The sequence below is a fragment of the Vicugna pacos genome, chromosome 4, assembly GCF_048564905.1.
Source record: "Vicugna pacos chromosome 4, VicPac4, whole genome shotgun sequence".
Lineage (NCBI taxonomy): Eukaryota > Metazoa > Chordata > Mammalia > Artiodactyla > Camelidae > Vicugna > Vicugna pacos.
This window is the reverse complement of record NC_132990.1, coordinates 11,468,471-11,477,966: the sequence shown is the minus strand read 5'-3', so window position 1 is coordinate 11,477,966 and position 9,496 is coordinate 11,468,471. Positions and strand designations below refer to the sequence as shown.

At 35.8% G+C, this 9,496-nt stretch overlaps 1 long non-coding RNA gene across 1 annotated transcript in view; it reads right to left on the bottom strand.

Moving 5' to 3' along the window:
- Positions 1 to 535: 535 nt before the first annotated feature.
- Positions 536 to 9,496, bottom strand: part of LOC140695984 (uncharacterized) — a 213,931-nt gene continuing 204,970 nt past the window's right edge. The window contains exon 3 of the long non-coding RNA XR_012071879.1: positions 536 to 650. This is a non-coding gene — a long non-coding RNA (uncharacterized lncRNA). The remainder of the gene's footprint in view (positions 651 to 9,496) is intronic.

Here is a 9,496-nt window from a genome sequence, read left to right as displayed (position 1 = left end):
TTTAACAAGTGGAGTTTCTTTAACAGATGTATTTGTATCAGCTCAGGACCATTTGCTGTCAAAAGTAAAATTCAATATTCTCTAGGTGTAGCATTTCAAATAACTGAATCCTGAACATATAAAGATTATATCTCTGATTATTTGAATTCATTTATACAACACGTTTACACATGTTTTTTCTTACTTTACATTAATACTGTCAGGAACACATTCTACTTTAATTTGTCAATCTGTAGGATAGTGTATTTTTTTTGGACTAAACACATCTCTTTTGTTTCCTGTTTATGTAGCAAGTGTTTTATTAAGAAAACAATTTTATGTTCCATATTTGCTACTGCATTATGAAAAATATGAAGTAGAGAACCTCAAGATTCACATAGTTGAACAGAAAAGATACGTTATCTTGATATTTGAACCAACTCACCATTGGATGGATACTATGTCAGCTCAGGCTCTAACTTCAGGAACCTCATTAAACATGGTTGTCTTTGCTCAGGTCAAAGGAGCTTTGACTCGGCAGCTTAAATAACATAAATGCATTTTTCTCACAGTTCAATAAGCCAGAAGCCCAGGATCAAGATGCCACCACGGTTGGTTTCTGGTGAGGGTTTTCCTTCTGGGTTTGTAGACTGCTGCCTTTTCACGGTGTCCTCATGTTATGAGGAAAGAGAAAAAGATGGCAAATGCTCTGATATCTGATATCTTTAAAAGGGCACTAATCCCACCATGAGGATGCCATCCTATCATCTCATCTAAACCTAATTATCTTCAAAGACCCCTTTTGCAAGTGTCATCATATTGAAAATTAGGGCTTCAATGTATGAATTTGGGTGGGAGGGGGACACACAGTTCACTCCCTAGAGATGGTTAGTACAGAATTTGTGGCCCAGGGCTTGATAGACTTCTGCACCTCTTCCATTATACCTCATGTAGTCACTTTCTTTAAGTAATATTTTGAGTGCTTTTTCATTATCAGCCTTCAGATATTTGCTATACCTCTAAAATATGCCAAAGTTCTACAGAAAACAATTTGATACTCACTACATAAATTATAAGGAATTTTTAATTAATATTCTCATTTTAATTGGAATGATTGTACCAGCATATACAAAATATTAATAAATTGCAATGTGTTGATCAATAAATCAAATACTCCATACACACCAATATGGTCGCTACTATGCATGTAATTATGAACAAGATACTCAACAGTGTTTATGTTTTAAACTGAACTCAATTCTCCATTATTATAAATGCTTGGACTTCCTAAAACAGGCTAATAAATTTCTAGAAGTATCCAAGAAAGATACAAGTATAGAAGGCAAAGGAAAGGAAATTCCTTAAACATGTTTTTATTTTAACTTGCTGATCTAGAGTTCAGTTTTGTAATTTGATGTTAATCACACAGTAAAATTTTCTGAGTTTATTGAACATGGGAAGCTCTTTTTTTATTTTCTTCGAAGTTAGCACAAAGACATACACGTGTACTTACAATGAAGAAATTTTGGGAAAACACTATTTGGCAACTAAAACCATTAATGTGATAATCAGATGAGTTAAAAATAGGTTCAGGGGACCCTGCTTCAAGATGACGCCTGCACCCCAATGTTCATAGCAGCATTATTTACAACAGCCAAGACATGGAAACAGCCTAAATGCCCATCAATGGATGACTGGATAAAGATGATGTGGTATATTTATACAATGAAATACTACTCAGCCATAAAAACCAACAACATAACGCCATTTGCAGCAACATGGATGCTCCTGGAGAATGTCATTCTAAGTGAAGTAAGCCAGAAAGAGAAAGAAAAATACCATATGAGATCGCTCATATGTGGAATCTAAAAAAAAAAAAAAGCATAAATACAAAACAGAAATAGACTCACAGACATAGAATACAAACTTGTGGCTGCCAAGGGGGTGGAAGGCAAGAAGAGATAGACTAGGATTTCAAAATTGTAGAATAAATAAATAAGATTATACTGTACAGCACAGGGAAATATATACAAGATCTTATGGTAGCTTACAGAGAAAAAAATTTGACAATGAATATATATACGTTCATGTATAACTGGAAAATTGTGCTCTACACTGGAATTTGACACAACATTGCAAAATGATTATAAATCAATAATAAATGTTAAAAAAAAAAGGGTTCAGGAACTGGTATACAGCGACGTTGCTAAAGTTCACTTGATATCTACAAAAATCAGCAATGAAAGAGGAAAGTATCTCCCCAAGACAGTATAATCCAAAGTGTGGAGTCAAAATGGCAGAATAAGAACATTCTATATGTCAGCGTGGCCTTTAGCTAACCTTTAGATACCTAAATTTTTAAGTATATTTTTTCTGCTCTTTTCAAGTTAAGCATTATTAAACACTGCAGCATAGACAAAAAAGTATGTTTTTCATTCATGAGACTTCTATAACTTCTTTGAAAATAAGACTTTAAAGAAAAATATTTGCCAAGTGGAAGTGTTAAATAAATTTCTGGATTTTTTTACATTTAAATATTATTTAAGTACATAGCAATTCTCAAAGCAATTAAAAGTGAATGTTATGCAACCAGAAATATAATTTGTATCTCATATTGCTTTGTAACATCTTTGAGGCAATTTCTACACTCTCCCAAATTCACTACGGGCGTTTTCACCTTTGCTCTTTTGCACATGTTGTTGTTTCTTTCTGGAACACTCCTCTGTTCTTTTCTGCCCAGTAATGATTTGAATTTCATTGAGAGTGAAGTCTCTATTTGATTAACTTTGAATCTGTGTCAGGTACAGTTTAGAGGCATGAAGGGTGGGCATCCTTGCCTCAGTGGAGAATAACTCTGAAGCAGTCTGTGTTAAACTTCACCTGAGAACACAATTTTGTCCTAGTCTTTTCCTTTTGCTATTCTGCTGTAATTCCTCAACAGATCAACAGCACCTAAATTTTTACCTCAGGTTCTTTTTTTTTTTTTTCATTAATAGAATGTATTCTTTTAGAGCAGTTTCAGGTTCACAGCAGAATTGAGCTGAAAATACAGAGAGTTCCCACATAGCCCTCCCCACCCCCACATATATACTCCCTTACCCTCAACATCCCTCGTCAGTGAGCCATATTTGGCACAACTGATGAACCAACACGGACACATTATTATCAATTTTTATTTACTAGGGAGCCTGACCTGTTATAGGTTTAACCTATTCTGAACAAGAATTAAACACCCTTTCTGTTTTCTAGCTCTTTACTTCCTACCCTCAACCTCAGATGTCAGGTTCTTACTATTTACAAGCATTCCAAGATACAAATTAAGCTCCTTCTTTGTTTTCTCCTCTGCCAGATACAGATTTGTATTTATGAATCCTCTTAGTCCATCTGCTTTGTAGTTTCCATAATGCCACTGTCATCAATTTTCTTGTTCTCAAACTCTTAATGCTGTAATGCCTTAAAAAATTGCCACCCCATTATCATGTTGGAGTTTCAGGATGCAAAAAAAGTGGATGTGTGCTCCGTTCTGCATTTTTATCTTGTTAATTCTTTTTAAACATAAGAACATTGTATTTAATTTTGCTATGTGCCCATAATGTGGATGCATAAATTTGAGGTTAGTTAGGGAAGGCAAAGTTTCCACAGGAAATTCACAGTTTTATCTTAAGTCTAAGCCTTCCATTAATTATTATAGGGTTGGAAATATCTTCATATGCCCTGAAATTTAAGTAATAATTAAACTCACTGTAGAATTTGGGTTGATAGTTTTTAATTCCCCAGACTCTTGTATTTCTACCATGTCTAGCTGCTATTTGAGAAGTTTCCTGCAGCCAAGCTGTCATTGTTTGCAGGCTGACTGTGTGGTTTTGGTGGGGGGACAGAAGTGGGTATGTATCACAAGTACAGTTGAAGATTTTTGTCTATTTATTTAATTATGGCAGATAGGATGGTCCCCAAAATGCCTAACACAAATCCTACCAGTTATTCAATCAAATACAAACCTAGGTATTAATGAAAAGGCATTTTTACAGATGTAATTAAGGCTGCAATTCAGTTGACTTTAAAATAGGAAAATTATCTAGGTGTGCCTTAATCCCACAAACCGTTGAAATATGGGTCTAGCAGTCAGAGACAGGGAGTCACAAACTCAAAGCAAGGAAGGATTTGATGTGCCTTTGTTGACTTGAAGATAGAGAGAACATACAGCAAAGAATTCAAGTAGTCTTTGGAGTCTACGAGCAGCGCTTGGCTGACAGTCAGCTAGGAAACAGATTTCGGTCCTACAGCCACAAGGAGCATAAATCTGCCAGTAAAGAGCTTGGAAACAAACTTTTCCACAGAGCCTCCAGATATGAACTCCACCCAGCTAACATCTCGATTTCGGACCTGTGGTCCCCTGACCAGAGAACTCAGCCACTTCAAGTGGACTTATGACTTAGAGAAATGCGAGTCAATAAATGTGTGTTGTTTTAAGCTGCTAATTTTATGGTAATTTGTTACAAAGCAATACAAAACAAATACACTGATATGATGTAGTTTTACTCTTCTGTTTCTATTGTGATTTCCTTATATTTATCCTATTCCTTCATGTGGACTTTTTGATGGCCCGTGTCTTTCTGTAGTGAACGACAGGTAGTAGCTGGAATTTTCTAAAACAAACAAGGAAACAAAACATCATAACAGACACACAACTCATTCCATAATGATTTGCCCTTGAGGAAAGGAAAATAATTGGGAAACTTCAAAGGTTTTAAAATATGATTAAAAAAACATTATCACTGATAAAAAATAATATCAACAAAGCAAAAATAAGTTACAAATATAGTTGTCAGATATGAACAAAGAACAAATGAAGGTGGAAAAGGGACCTAAGTAGACATACCTAAAGTTAAATATACAAAAGAGAATTCATAGAGGACAAATGCTAGATTAAACTCAAATGACAAGACACTACTATAAAATGCATCTAGTTTCTAGCACAAGAATATAAAGATATAGATATATAAATAAATCAAAAGTAATTTATACTTAAAACGGATTCCCAAGATTAGAAAACAGAGGAACAAGCAGACGACCACCATACTGGGCTGTCTTCTCCTGAGATCTTCACGTGCTCTTCCTTCTGTGCGCTTCCGTGGCATCATCCAAACAGAAACGCGCAGTTCTATCTTGGTCCCACTCTGCTAGCTAACCCATTCTCTTCTCCTTGTATTTCTGAACTGTGTCTTCCAGAAATCCAAGTTCACTGTCTAGGCATGTGCCCACCTCGTCTGACCCACCACACGAAGCGCCATGCTCCTCCCTGACAGAACAGGAACCAGGCTTTCCCACGGGGCTAGTATTTCCCTGCGGCCCACAAGGATCAGTAACATTTTCTCTCCCACCTTCTTTCTCAGAAATCAGATTTTGTACTGGGTGTTTGACTCTCAAGGTTTCTGTTTCTACATCGCCACTTCCAGGTGGTTAAGTTCTGGAAACACAGCATTTGCCTTTTTTGATTATTCTTGTAACTGGCCTCCTGATTCCTCACTGGTATCCTCATCTCTACCTTTTTCCCCTTTCTATTCAGGCACATGCTCGATCTCTTCCTTATTAAAGTAATGATGATAATGATGGTAACACAGTTACCCCTTGAACAACATCAGGGGTTAATCCACATATAACTTACAGTCCACCCTCCAAATCTGAGGTGTGATCTCTTTATCCACAGATTCAACTAACCACAGACATTGTAGTACTGTAGCATTTACTACTGAAAAAAGAATCCACGTGTAACTGAACCCACCAGTTAAAACTCACAGTGTTCGAGGGGCAACTGTAATAATGATTTTTATTTGATTTAACAACTCCTTTTAACTACCATCCTCTTTTTTTCTTTTCCATCAATGACCCTATTTGCCTTTTTCTTGACCCAGGCTAATTTGAGGGCTACTTCTTGGCTGCTTTATAATCCAGTGCAAATTTTAATCTTTTATTTCCCTGAACTGCCATCATCATTTTACATGGTAGCTGATCTGCAATACTCTCCTGCAGCAGGAACACACGTAATTCCACAACATCGCTGATCCTGTTGGCAAGTGTGAGCTGCTTCTGTCTTATAAATACCATTCTCATAGAAGCTGAAATTTTTATTTCCCTAAGGTATTCTGGTGCTGATCAAATGGCTAGCACTTTTCTTGGAACATTTTAAATGTCAATTTTTAATTTTTTCAAGACACACTGTTGGAAGCCTTCACTAAGAATTCTATATATAAATCCATGCCACAAATTACCATCTTACAAAGTGTGAAAAAAAATCTACGTTGAGACAGAGTTTTAAATTTTGTATCATGATAAGAGCCCAAATACTTGTGCATTCTTTTATAATTCACCATTTCCTTTGATATACAACATAACATTGAATCCTTTCAACAGACCTGTGAAGGTAATAAGTTAAGTGTTATTTCCAATTGATTGGTGAGGATACAGAGCCTCGTATAAAGTATTACCTACAATATAAATATGGGAGCTTGGATTCTAGAATAATATACATTTTCCTAAACCTCAGAGCTCTCATTTAATTAAAGAATATTTTATATAACTATTGATAAGATAATATCTTATCAGCAATCTCATAAGTTCATAAATACTGTATGTGAGAGGAGAGACTATGCTTGGAGAGCAAGTTGTCAACATACCATATTCAGTGCATGCAATTATCAATGTGCAAGTAATCAACAGTTTTACTGAACATAAAAGGATCATAGCATATGGATTTATGAATCTGTTTAATGTTAGATAGCCACAAAGAGTCATGAAAAGTTCACCACTGTTTTCAGATTCACATTCCACAAATACATATTTAGTGCTTTCTGTAAACTAGTTTACTCAAATATTCAGTGTCACATTCAATCCCTAAGCCAAAATGACGAAGTAGACGTTGCTATCTCAATTTTACAGAAGAAGGAACTAAAACTTGAGAAAAGTAAAAAAAAAAAAACAAAACATTATCTCGATTGCAAATATGAAAATCAAATGTACATATTCCGACTATTCTTTTATATACCAAAAAAAGTCATACAAATCCAAGCTAATCCCTGAGTTCTGTGAGGCCATGGATCAAAAGCATTTTAATTCAATAAGCAGTTCTTTTACACTTTTTGCCTGTGGCAGGACTACTAAATCTGATGCTCCATTGTGCTAAATTAGAACAAGCTACACTTTTCTATGATACTTTTAAAGAGGACTCAGTTTCACTTATTTTGGAAAGAATTCAGCTTTCCTCATTTTGGATGAAGTTAAAACTAGTAGAACTGAAATCTACTATATCATCAGTGTACAATATATTGGATTTAAGATAACAGAGATCCTTTTTCTTTAATAGAAGAATCAATCTTATTCTTCTTTCCTGTTAAAGAGCTGCCTGTGATAGTCTTTGGACAGTGCTAGACTTTAGAAGGTCAGTTTTCTTACCAGACTTTTTCAAACCAGGGTCTTAAACTGCTGAGAAGCAATTTTGGTAAACATGGAACCTTAATGCTGCATTCCTTGTTGGTGCAACACAGGGAAGAGTCCCAGATTGAAACAATCAATAGAAGGCAGCAAGCCAGTCAGCAGTTAATACTCACCCTCTTATAAGCCCCAGTAAAAGCTAACAGCAAAGAAAGTCATGACAACTGAAAGATCAAAAAATAAAATGGCAATCTTCTGCTCTTAGAGTATCTGAAGGCATAATGGTCTGGTTAAATCTCTCCAGACTCCACATAATTCTGGATTATTGTTCTCAAGTTTAGGGGACTATGTTCCATTTTATCCACTGAACTGACATCTACTTATGCTGACAGACACCTTCTAATCTTGACTCCACTGCATACTGTCTTCTAGTACTTTTCAAAACAGCCTAAAAATATCCAAGTATCAATTGCTAAGATAAAACATGACGGGTGAGCTCGAGTCTAGGAACCAGACTTAGTGCTCACATTCAGAAAGAAAATAATCATCTTTACACCTGCTATGCATAAAAGACATTGTGTTCATTATTACATTCTACGTACTATATGACCATAGTATTATTTTTGCGAACACTATTGCAATGATAATGAAATACAGTCTTTTTTGTTATTTTCTTTTTCAAAATTTTCATTGGCGATTCAGTGATTGTAATCTCTCTGTGAAGATACACTGTATTGGTCATTGAAGAAGTATTAATTTTAGCCTGTTACATTAAGGGCTATGGGAATGAAAGAAGAAAGACAATACACAGATTATTTGGCATTAACTTGTAGCACATAATGTTCTTGACACTTTAATTATGCCACCTAAGAAGTAATCCTCACAGCTTCCATAAATGCTAAGGGCTAATATTATTCCCAGTTTACAGATGAGGAAATAAAGTCTGGATGACTAAGCACACTGGTCAGTTTATCCAAGGACAAGTCATACTTGTAGTTCCTTTGGACTTTCATTTGTTCATCTGAGTAAGTTTAACTAGATTGCTGCTAAAGGTTTCTTTATTTTAAATCACTCTCTTGTGTGAAGAGAAAAGATAGACTTATAAGGATCTAGAGAAATCACTGAATGGATCAAGGTATGTTTTGTGTCACTGGTTACATGAGCTTAACAATAATCTTATCTACCTGAAGGCTCATTTAAGGAAAAATCTAACCCAATGACTTGTGGTCTCCTCTGACTAGAATAAAAGTTAGAGGAAGTAGGAGATTATATCTTCTGGTTTTAAAGTTGCATATTATTTTTAAATTTCACTATATAAAATTACATTATATAATTTACTATAACAATGAAATTACTGTACAACATTAAACATGAGTTTATACTATATCTTCATCTTCCAATGTGATTTGGTTTATTCTAGTCTTTGTCTTCCTTACCTATTACTTCCTAATCCAATGGTGAGAAACCTGGCTTCTGCCATCTGCGAGCTATTTTTGTAATAGTTCCATCCCACTATACATATACAATAATTTCAGAATTTTTAGCTCATACCTTCATGAGAAAAAGCTTTACAAAGTAGAGGAAAGTGCACTGGTACAGCTTATTTAGACTTACAGTCTTCATTTATTTCAAAGTTACTGAGGTTAACACTCCCCACCCCCCACAATCCCTTCAGCGAGGTTCTGTGAAATAATAGATATATGTATTGGTCTGAGCCCCCAGTTCTTGGCACAGAGCTTCTACATCCATTGGGATTTCCTGGGTGTGTCTTCTGAGCTACTGAGGTGAGCTCTCTATATGGGTGAGCACTCCTATATGGCCTCACGATGGGGGCTGGTCACCAGAAAGACCAGCCATTCTTACTAGTGTGGGACTTTCTACCCATCCCACCACCTCTGGGAAGGGGAGAGAGACTGAAGACTGAGCTGATGATCAATTATGCCTACATGATGAGGTTTCCATAAAATTTCAGATGTGCAGACTTCAGAAGGCTTCTGGGCTGCTGAGCACATGGAGGTACTGAAAGGGTGTTATATCTGGCGAAGGCACGGAGGCTCTGCACCCTTCCTTCACACCTGACATCCTCACA